This window comes from Anabas testudineus, chromosome 23 (genome assembly GCF_900324465.2).
Source record: "Anabas testudineus chromosome 23, fAnaTes1.2, whole genome shotgun sequence".
Lineage (NCBI taxonomy): Eukaryota > Metazoa > Chordata > Actinopteri > Anabantiformes > Anabantidae > Anabas > Anabas testudineus.
In genome coordinates this window covers 11,503,294-11,514,146 of record NC_046631.1, presented here as the reverse complement: position 1 = coordinate 11,514,146, position 10,853 = coordinate 11,503,294, and the positions used below count along the sequence as shown (strand labels likewise).

Here is a 10,853-nt window from a genome sequence, read left to right as displayed (position 1 = left end):
AGAGAAGCAGGTTTGATGAGAGAGAAGGAAGGAAAGTGTATACATCAGCCACAATGCTTCAACAATCCTTCAGGAGACAGTGACCTACTCACTGTGAAGACCAGCACCTCTTCATGACACATATCCATAGAAGACATCGTGCTCAGATGTGGAAGATTTCATTCATTCAGCTATTTTCTTTATTGTTCAGTGTAAACAACTAACTGTAATTTTGCCTCCTGGTTCATTTCATTGCTGTTTAACATCATTACACACTAAATCCACGGTGAGTCACCGTCTGATGCCCTTCAATCAAAACCAATTAAGGTTGTCAGAGCTTATTTGCATCAAACCCACATTTGTTTCCCTGTTTGATGTTTATTGAACCAATCTTCTTTCACCTTTTGTCATTTTAAGCTCTCTGATTCCTTCTCTCCTTCTTCTTTGCTAATGCTGCACAATATTTGCACCCTAACATATCTCACTCTAAAAACCTGGGCTTCTATATTCTCTAAATTCTCTGTATCTTTGCACACTGTACATTTCGTCCTTGATTACAGTTGCACGGTTTCTTTTAAAGCCGGCCTCACTCTGGCCACCAGGTGGAGAACTTGCTTTAATTTAGTTCAGTGGAAACACAGCAGAGCACAACTTTCAGTCTGTTTACAGCTGAGTTCTCAAGTTAAATCATTCTCCACTGATGGCATCCTTTTCCAATCAGTCAGGCTTTATATATGTGAAATATGAAATGCAAGTGCAAAGTGCAAGACTGACTGACTTGTCAACCTATGTCATATTTTGTAATTGTATGTATTATAGTGCATTCATTTTACACACAAACCCAGATGTAGCCTCCTACTCTGCTCCTACTACTCTACTTAAATGAACTAGGAAACAAACACTGGCTTCTCTGCTTCTTTTCTGTCTTCCTCCTCATTTGATTTATGGCTTCAGTGAGTTTATCTTGCGTAGCTCAGAGTGCAGGTCACACATACTGTAATATCATACGTGCAGTTATTTATTTCTTGTGGGAAACACTGCTGAGCCTCGGTCTTGTTTTTCAGCAAAAGTTGCAGCAGGCTTGGGCGAAGAGCCAGATAGGACGCACTGTACTCACAGTGGTACACGTTGTTCAGGTCAACCTTTATCAAAGACAGTGCCGCATTGGGAGCAGCGATTATAGAGGTTTGTACTCATATCTAAACTTTATTCACTGGTCCAAACAGAAAGTTACAAAGGCAGAACATAAAAATGCAGAATCACCTTTTGGAAACAAGTCTTTGAATGATGACACTCCTGGTATCATCCAGCTACGATGCAGCGGCTGCAACTGTACATTTACTGTAACTTTATCCCAACCTGACCTGATGATTCTGGTGCCACTGTGAATACAATTAATTAACTGTCCACCACAACAATGGAAACAGCTTCAACCCACGACTAACACAAGCCAAGAGGTTTCTTTATTGTCTTACAGTAAAACACCAGAGGGGACATAAGGGGGTGGGTGGTATCTTTATAGTAGGCTTTGCATTTGGTTCAGATGGTTTAAAAATCCTCAAAATAAAAATATATATTTGTTTAAATGTGCAAACAAGTAAATAAAATAAAAGATGAATTTCCCAGCATTGCCGCACACTGCTGCACATGAACCCTTTGCTTGACAACTGCAGGGTTGAACCATTGATCTTCTTTAACCTGTGAGTCTTGCAGACCAAGAATTCTTTCTGTCGAAATGTGATTTTAAATCCACACAACAAGAAAACACAACATTAGAAAGTTGTGCAAATTGGGTCTGGATCACATCCAGGGCATGTGTCAGTTTAAAAACTGGCAGGTTGAATGTTTGGCTGAAACCTATTTAGGATAATTCAGCATGTTTGGGGCAGCTTTAGCTCAGTGAAGCCTCTGTAGGGATGGTTAATAAGTAGTCAATGAAGCAGAGGGAAAGGGGATTGATTTTAAACTACAGTCTTTGTTTTGTGGGTGGGATATCTGCTTCACAACCCTGTTTTCTCATGTTACAGTAAAATTGTCTGATCACTAGAAAGCAAAGGTCTGTTTAGATAGGACGCTGTAGACAGAGTCATTATGTGTGGTAGGAGGATTAGAAATGTGAGTAAGAGCCACAGAAAAAATTGTGCAAATTTAGAAAATACTTTCAGCACATATAAAACAGCAGTCAGCAGCTTCAATCCACCCCCGTCAGTGCCAGCCTTCAAACACTAATGCACGTCCAGCCCTGTTTCAGCTCCCGAAATCTTTTATTAAAGAAATTGCCCGTGATTTTAATGCTCCCGTCAAATCTCGGCCTGTGCCAGATAAAAAAGACACAGCATGGCCTTTATCGGCATAAATTATTCAGCACATCCCGTGACAGGTGGAGCTGAGGGAACAACAAAAAAGTGCATATACCTGTCATCCATCTTTTTAAATATGAACAAATCGGCCTCTGTTTGCGAGCGGTGTAGGACCTTGGGCCAGACTTGTGGGGATGTACTGCTTCCTCCGGCAGAATACTAAACAAGGATTTTTTGGGTGTGAACGCACAGGCTGTGGATTAGCATGGAAACAACGCTGGCAACGTGCACTAAACAGTATCCCTGCAGAGTAATTCCCAGTCACGGAGGGAAGCATGTCAGCAGCAACATGCTTAGACACCAGCACACAAACACGTGTGCTGTACATACATGCACTAACAAAGGATACACACAGCCTCAGTACACACACACCAGTCTTGCTGGCAGTAATCAGAGTGCAGTGTGTTTTTCTCAGCGGTGTAATTCATCAAAGTGATGGCTGCCAATGAGTCTCAGTCAGCCAGACAGCCACAGCTAATCAATCATCAATCTACCTGCTCTTTGTTTCACAGCCTTCTGCAGTCACCGCTGACATATTTTCAAGACACACACATTCAAACACTCTCTTCACGGTCACATTTTGCGGTTCCTTGCCCTGTCCGGGTCAATCTGTAGAGCACGGCACTAAAATGGTCCGGGTGAGGGGTTCATGTTCCTGCTAGTGCAGCCTTCAGTGAGTAAGTATTGTGTTTGCTGATGAAAATAAGGTTTGACAGGTGGAGCTTTGACGTCTATTCTATTATATTAATGCTCCATTCTTCTTTAAAGAAATGAATTTAACACAGGGAGAAGAGAAGATTGAGGAACGTTCTTCAGTTGCTTCCTTTCTTCTGCCACAAGTCTGCATTTCATGATAACACGCAGGCAAAACATCATTAAGATTTTTACTAGTGGCCAAGTTTATTAATGTTTTACACACAGATACTTTCTTTAGCGTTACAACAAATTGCCAGCAGCTTGTGTATGTGAGCATGAATGGCTGTCTGCCTCCATGTGTCAGTCATTCAATAAGCTGCAGACCTCACCTCGCATCAGATGGGCACCACTGCAGCACACACTCCCCCTGCCACGACTACATAACCACCAGTCATTCTAGCATCAATACCAGATTGTATTGTGCCACCGTGAAGTGTCATTAGCAGCACTGCTCCTTCTCAACAGTTGGCAGCGCTGTAAGAATAAATTGTGTGGTGGGAGGCATTTAAAGTGCGGGGCAATTAATCTTTCCCAGCGCATTGGCGGCGTTGTTAACAAGTCCAGTATTGACGTAACTGAGATATTCTATTTGTTCCTTAATGGACTTGAGGAATCGCTCAATTTGTTTCTTCCATAATTGCAGCAAAGATGAAACCAGTCATGTATGATCCTCTCCGATCAATACTCACTTTCCAGTCCTGCATCCTGTTCACAGTCAGGTTGCATCAGCAGTAGTTTGCTGGGGCTTTAACAAACTATTTTTATATACTTGGGTAATTAACAAATGCTTTTATATTAGTGTATGATTTAGTTTTAGTAGTTGAAGAGCAGTTGAAGGTTTTCTTTCTTTCTATGAGTAGCTGCAGTGCTCAATCAGTGCCCCCCCTCTTTCTATGAAACACTTTCTTCAAAGACTTCACTACACAGACTATGAGAGAAAAGCAAAGGGTGCACAGCAGAAAAAACACAGCATCATTACACTGGGAAGGAGTCGATGGGCTTTTTAAATAACATCCTGAATGCACGTTGTATCGTCTCGCTCTCACATGCCTTTCAATTAACATCTCAATGTCTGATACACACACACCGGGCCGTGTATGTGTGCCCTTGAAAGTCAAGCAGGTTGTGTTATCATGCTGGTTGAAACCAGACTTAACAACACATTAATTAGTTAAGTGGCCAAATTTACAGAAGCCTCCAATCCTCCTTTCCAAGCCACATTCTGAGCGTTCAGATGACACTGTCGCTCTCTTATCAGTGATGGTATATCACCTTCATATCATCCTGTGATACTTCTTTTATGATGTACTGCATCTTTATGTTTCCTTCGAGAGATTAAGTATGAAATACTGATTTAATGGAGGGGTCAGTGCAGCAGCAGCCCGGGAACTACACTCAGCCATGGTTGGCAGGTTGCATTTATGACCCTCAATCTTGTGTAGAGATTGCAGTAAGAATGCCTGTGTTGTGCAGGCAGTCTGGAGATATTGTCTTTACATAGGCGTGAGGATCTGGTTCTATTCGTCAGGGATTGGTGATTAAGGGTTTTTGTTTGTGCTAATGGACAGACGAAGAAGAAGAGATGCAAATAAAGTCCGTCCTGCCTCAACCTCGACCATCATAGAGCCGTAGAGCTGATCACACAGCAGAACATTCACTGTTTCCTAGAAATGATTCTGTTTAGATGCAGCTTCAGTCGGGTTTGGCTCTCTGTAATATAGATTATGAGAATTTTATCGACTGAGAAAAGCAGCGAATGTTTATGGCACATTTAAAATTGAAAGTAAACTGAGTTTCAGATTGGCAGCTTTGACAGAGAAGTTGTGTGTGTGTGTGTGTGTGTGTGTGTGTGTGTGTGTGTGTGTCTGATCTGTGCTGTCCTTCAGCAGTTAAACAATTTCATTTACATATTCATAAATCATTCACGTCTCACATCTCTCTCACTCAAATTGACACACACACCTTTGGGCATTGTAATAATGAGGTGTTTGAATACATCTTTCAGTTCAAACAAAAAAAGCCCATCTCTCCTAGCATGAGGTGGACGTTTGGCACAATAACGTCTGCGACTTGAGGACGACGCTCCACGCTAGCTCCCCGGGCGCTGTACGTGGCTGCCCACTGCTCCCCCCGGGGGGACGGGTTAAATGCAGAGGACACATTTCATTGTAACATGGACATGTGACATAGGACAAATAAAGGCTGCTGCTGCTTCCTGTTTCCAATTCACAGTCAACATCAGCTTCTTTAAACCAACCAAGCGTTTATTATCATAAACAAGACGATGACGGCCCGAATCTAAACCATGTAGGCATCAGAACTTGGACTTTGACTAGACCAGACAGACAAACCCAACATATTGATCCTTAACCTTCTTGGAATTTACAGTGAAATCTTTCTTTTGGTTTCCTTATATTAAGTATTAATTAATATTAATAATAATAATTATATTGTACATTTCAGTAATACTGGTGTGATGTGAACAAGTTAAAGCTAATCTGGTGGCTTCGTTCTGTTTCTTATACAAATGCACGATTCCCTAAGTGAGACGACACCAGTGAACTAATAACATTTCAGTGACTGATGGAGTGGCTAAAAATAACATTTTCTACCAACAGCTATGCGTTTTCCATTTTCTTAATGATACTGTCACTATTCTGAGTCCAGGAAAGATAGTGACTGAGTGTAATTCTCCATAATATGATGAACTCGTTCTAGTTATGAGTTCTGTGCAGAAAGATGCAGTTGGGGGCTGTTAGCTAATTTACTTCCAATTATCATTAATTTTCATTAGGGTACATATTAACCAAATTATTTTGCTGACCCAGTGAAGTGTGGCTGTCACAGTTTTGTTCATTTACTTCAGTTCTTAGTTGAATCATATCTCAAGGGGTTGGACTCTACTAGAAATGAAACTCCACATCTGTGGATTTTGTGCCCAGCAGCACTAAATCTTATTAATGTTTTGTTGTGCACTTTATTTTGAGATGTGGTCAAGATTTCTAAATGCTGCACTAAACTAAACTCCTGCAATTTCTTTTTTCTGAAGCACAAAGCCCACCTGCAAAAACATGAACTCATCTTAAGGGCCGCGGCCGTTCAGCTGAAATGTAGTTACTCTTTTTTCATGTAGCATCTTTAAAAGGTGTCAGTGACAAATAGAGAGACAGGCAATTAGGAATGTATGAGTCCAGACTTACAGGCATGTGGAAAGATGACCCCAGACACAAGGGGTCAAACGTCGAGGGGCAACATCACGATTTGAGTAAAGGCAGATGGAGCTTGATGCTGTGAGGGCGAGAGGAGACATGTGAGCAAACAACAGGAGGAGACAGAAACTGAATCAAAAAGAAATGACACCAGTAAAGTGACATGACGATTCGTGACAAGAGTGGTTTCCAGCTCTGAAACACATGAAAGAGTGTGTGTGTGTGTGTGTGTCTGTGTGTGTGTGTGTGTGTGTGTGAGAGAGTTTGCACATGCTTTGTTTGACAGTGTAAACACACACACAGGCTGCTGCATTCCAACACTGTGTCTAACAGCTCACTTAGGCAACCAGTGAACCCTGAAAACCATGTTAGCTGTCCATGCATTCAAATGATCAGCAAGTCAAATACACACACACACACACACACACACACATGCAAGACAGATAATTAAGCAGTCAGATGAACAGATAGACAGTTTGCCAGTCAGACTGATCGCTCAACTAGTCAGTCACTCAGCTATTCAGTCACTTAATGAGTCCATCAGAATAATATGACAAGCTTGTTAAATTAAAGCTGCAGCTTTAACATTGAAACTTCTAATGACCAAAATTAAACCAGTCGGTCCTGCAGAGCTGAAAATCAGTTTGATATTTGCTGATGAATTCGTTATGATCACTGTTTTCTCAGCTCATTCTGCTGTACTGGCTGCTTTGCATGACTTGAAGTTGCTCTGCTGCACTGATGCTTACTGTAACATTCAGCGGACTTATGAAACAAAAGGTTAGGCCCCTGAATGGCCCAGTGTCAAGGATTACTTCTCAGACAAATTCTCCAACAACAAAGCCTCCATTGTGCCCCATCAAGCCCTTGAATTAGCAGTGGGGGAGACTGCACGCTTAACTGGGCTTGACAGTGCGACCACTCTCCCAGACCTCTCTGAAGATTTACTCGCTTCTGTCTGAAACGCATCAAAAAGTAGAGCATGAAATGAGAAAGAAAATATGTAGATATGCAGTGAAAAACAAATCTATTCATCTCTGGGGAGTCTAAATAGATTGTTATGTATAAAAATTAAACTCTCCATAATCTCTTTATACGTAGGTTTCCATTTGAAGCTCGGATTTGGCTGCAGGACAAACATCTGTGAACAGCAGCAAGCTTCTTTAAGGTGTTCGGCTTGCTGGACGTCTTGTTATCAGTAATATATTGATTTATTGATTCATTTGTTTATATTGTGGTGATAAAATGTGGTTCTGCGGTGATTAACTTGTGCTTTTCCTGTTTTTTTCCAGTTGTTTTTGGCTTTCTCTTATGGCCTTCAAGTTTAACCCAGGAGACTGAGTTTAATCTGATGTCAAGTTAGAAATAATATAACGTGTAGGTTCCTGTTGCAATTTTCAAAATAAAACATAACTGTCCAAAAAGAAAAACTCCTAAAAAAGATAAACCTCACCAAAGCAACAACTTTCAGAATAACAGATAAAATAAACACATGACGTGCCACTGATAGTGTATTTGTGTACATTACTAGTAGTCTACCAGAGTACCAGCAGGTAAATGATCTCAGTGTACACAAAGCACAGATTCAGAGTTTTACAACTTAACAAATAAACAAAATATTTATTAATGTTGTGCATTTTCTCACCAAACTTTCAATTCTAGTTCATGTTACATAGTTGTAACAGTAACATCCATCAACAGCACAATAAAAATAATTGGTTTATGATGGAGTATGGCTAAATTATCTATGTGCAGCTGATTTGATATGAGATCCTGTTGTGGCCTCAGCAAATATAATATTCGATCTTGTCTTGTAAATGCTATTGGAAAACAACAGAAATGTGCTTTAGTTAATAAGGTAATCAATGCCAGCCATGATCACTCCATGTTGCTTCATCTTTTTAGGCTTCCTTGCTTTGCAGTGCCCCAATCCACAGCTTTTATTTTGAAACGGAGGTAAACAGACGTCTGGTGTTATTCTAGGCCTGTTTGACTAATTTGGCGCGGCTGTACGATCCTACAGGAATTGGGGGGGTTTAGTAGTGTCAGGAGAAGGAGGAGGAGGAGGAAGAAAAGCCCTCATCTTGATACTTCCCAGTCTTGTTGCATTGTCGCCGTTTGCAGCGCAGCTCCCCGCTGATCATCCAGCTGGATCTCTGCGCTCCGCGTCGGCACCGCGTCCGGAAAACACGCACTCCTGCCATTAAAAACCTGCGTGTGCGCGCGTTATGGCTTAGTCATGAATTACACCTGAGCCGGGCATGTAGTTAACCGGGTTCCTGGGCGTGGGAAGGACGAAGAAAGCCGTTTGTCGACTTGGTACTGGACCCAAACTTCAGCCGTGAGTGCACCGAGCGCGCAGCTGAGCCACACGTTGGTTTCACCACAGTTTGTGTCGTTTCCTCACATCAGGATGTAAATCTGGGAACTTTTTTCAAGGGCCGGTGACTCAGAGGAGCAGCTTTATTTTTACTTTTGATATCTTTGGGGAATATAGAAAGAAAACGCGCCTGCAGGGTGAAAGACATCCACGGTAGATCCAGGGGTAAGCAGATTTCTGCCTGTAGATACTTTTTACTGCAGATGTCATGAATATTTTGCTGTTTTTACTAAACATCGCTTCCTCTCTAACAACAGCAGTTTCACAAAGCCTTTTAAAGAGGGTTAAACCTTTGTAAATGAATATGATTTCTTTTCAGCACGTCCTCTTCCCTTCCTTCGCCTATTTGTAGGACGTCACACCGAGGTCCACTTGGAAAACTTCAACTTTAACAAGTCATTGCTTAGCGGCGCATGACGCACACACACTGTGACATATGTTGTGGCGTTTTGCATCAAGCTTGGCCAAATTTGGTATTCGGGATAGAAACTTATCCACTAAGAAGGACTTTCTTTAAGAAAAAAACTTTTGGAGTGGATTTATTTTAAGTAACCAGCTGCAAATAGCGTAAATATTAGTGGAAGACAACTTTAGTGGGTGTTTTCCTTTTAAACTTTACATGAGATTACTGTTGGAAAGGCATTCATGATCATGGTCTTTGTAAATAGGGCAAGGTAATATTTAATTTCTAGATTGTTCTATGGAGTCTGGCTCAAAGTGTGTTGGGACTAATCAATACATAGAACATCTGGAGCTTCAGTTAATGGGCTGGTGCTGCTGAGCAAATGAACAGTGCTTCAACACTGGAGTCCTGGAGTGACTTCTTCTGCCTCTCTTTACATTGTGGGATTAATCACAGCTGTATACATCTTTTTCTTCTCCTCATTACATCTATACCAGTCCCAAGCAGAGTAAGGAGATGATTTCAGTGCTGCATGTCTTCGATAGCCGTAGGATCGTGTGCATTTACTATAATTTGGTAGAAACATTTGCTTTTCATGGCTGTATTGCTCAGAAGAGCTTATACATTACATCAGCAGCCACACACTGATTACACTAAGTCAGATCTTCGGCTCCAAAGTTCATTAAAACACCCTGACGTCCATCTAATGTGTAGAACTATGCATCTTTGAAAACGGTGCTGGTGGCCATCTGCTGCAAAGCATTACTGTACATGATGGGAAGGTAATTACCCATGGTGTCAGTTAATGGATTAGCATTGTCTCCATGCTGCACCTTGAGCTCTGCAGCCATAAAACCATTATAGCTACAGCGGCACCGCTCTGTTTAGACTCGGGTTGTTTGATGTTATGGTTAATATGATTCTCCGATCAGTGGTGCGTGGAGTTTCAAGGCTCCCTGAGCGCTTCATTTCATGTTTAATTTGGTGTATTTACTTCTGGGATGTTGGGGTGTGCTTTTTGGAGCAAACTGCTTGAAACATGAATTCTTTTTTTATAATTTCAGGTGCATGTATGCTTGATATGAACGCATAACCACTAGGAAGAAGTGTATCAAAGTGGAAAAATGACCATTTTAAAACGCTTAACTTACAAGCTGCAGGCATCCAGTGTCAAAATGAGGGATGGAAATTTGTCCGAACACTCGCTGGCGTCGCTTGTTCAGTTAATGTTGATATTAAAGCAATCAATAGCTCAAATGTGCTTTGTTCTTTTTAATATGTTGCTTGAAACCAGACTATTTGAGCAGGAAGTTCAACGTGAGAAAGGAGGTCATAAGTGCTTAAACATATTTCGGGGACACAAAAGGAATTTCATCCTTTGCTTATTGGGCAGGTCCAGAAAGACGGCTGACTTGCAACTTCGTGGTACACAAAGAAGGAATTCACAGAAAGAAAATTCAAAGGGAAATGGCCTCTTCTTATGCATGTATTCATACGATAGTCACAGTGTTGGAAGGTCAGCGGGTTCACTGTGTATTTTGTACAACCTGGCACAGCTGGACATGTTTTTCATTTGGTAGCTGAGTCCAGGGATTTCTTCATATTGGCTTTCTCCCCTCTTCTGTATTTGTTTTGACCTGACCTTTACTCTGATCTGAAGGCTCTATCAGACCAGAAGCAGGATGAGATCTACTTCGATGCTGTGGTGAAAATCAGGGGGGACTCGAAATGGTCAAGGTTGCAAGCGCAAGTTGCTTTTGCTTGCTGACCTGGCCTTAAGGTTCATGTCCTCAAATCCCCGGTCTGACCAGCATTCAAGGAAATAA

General features: G+C 41.5%; 1 protein-coding gene across 1 annotated transcript in view; it reads left to right on the top strand.

The window, feature by feature from the left end:
• Positions 1-8,285: 8,285 nt before the first annotated feature.
• plxnb2a (plexin b2a) overlaps positions 8,286-10,853 on the top strand; it is a 111,510-nt gene continuing 108,942 nt past the window's right edge. The window contains exon 1 of the mRNA XM_026363428.1: positions 8,286-8,789. The gene's annotated coding sequence lies outside the window, so the exon portion shown is untranslated. The remainder of the gene's footprint in view (positions 8,790-10,853) is intronic.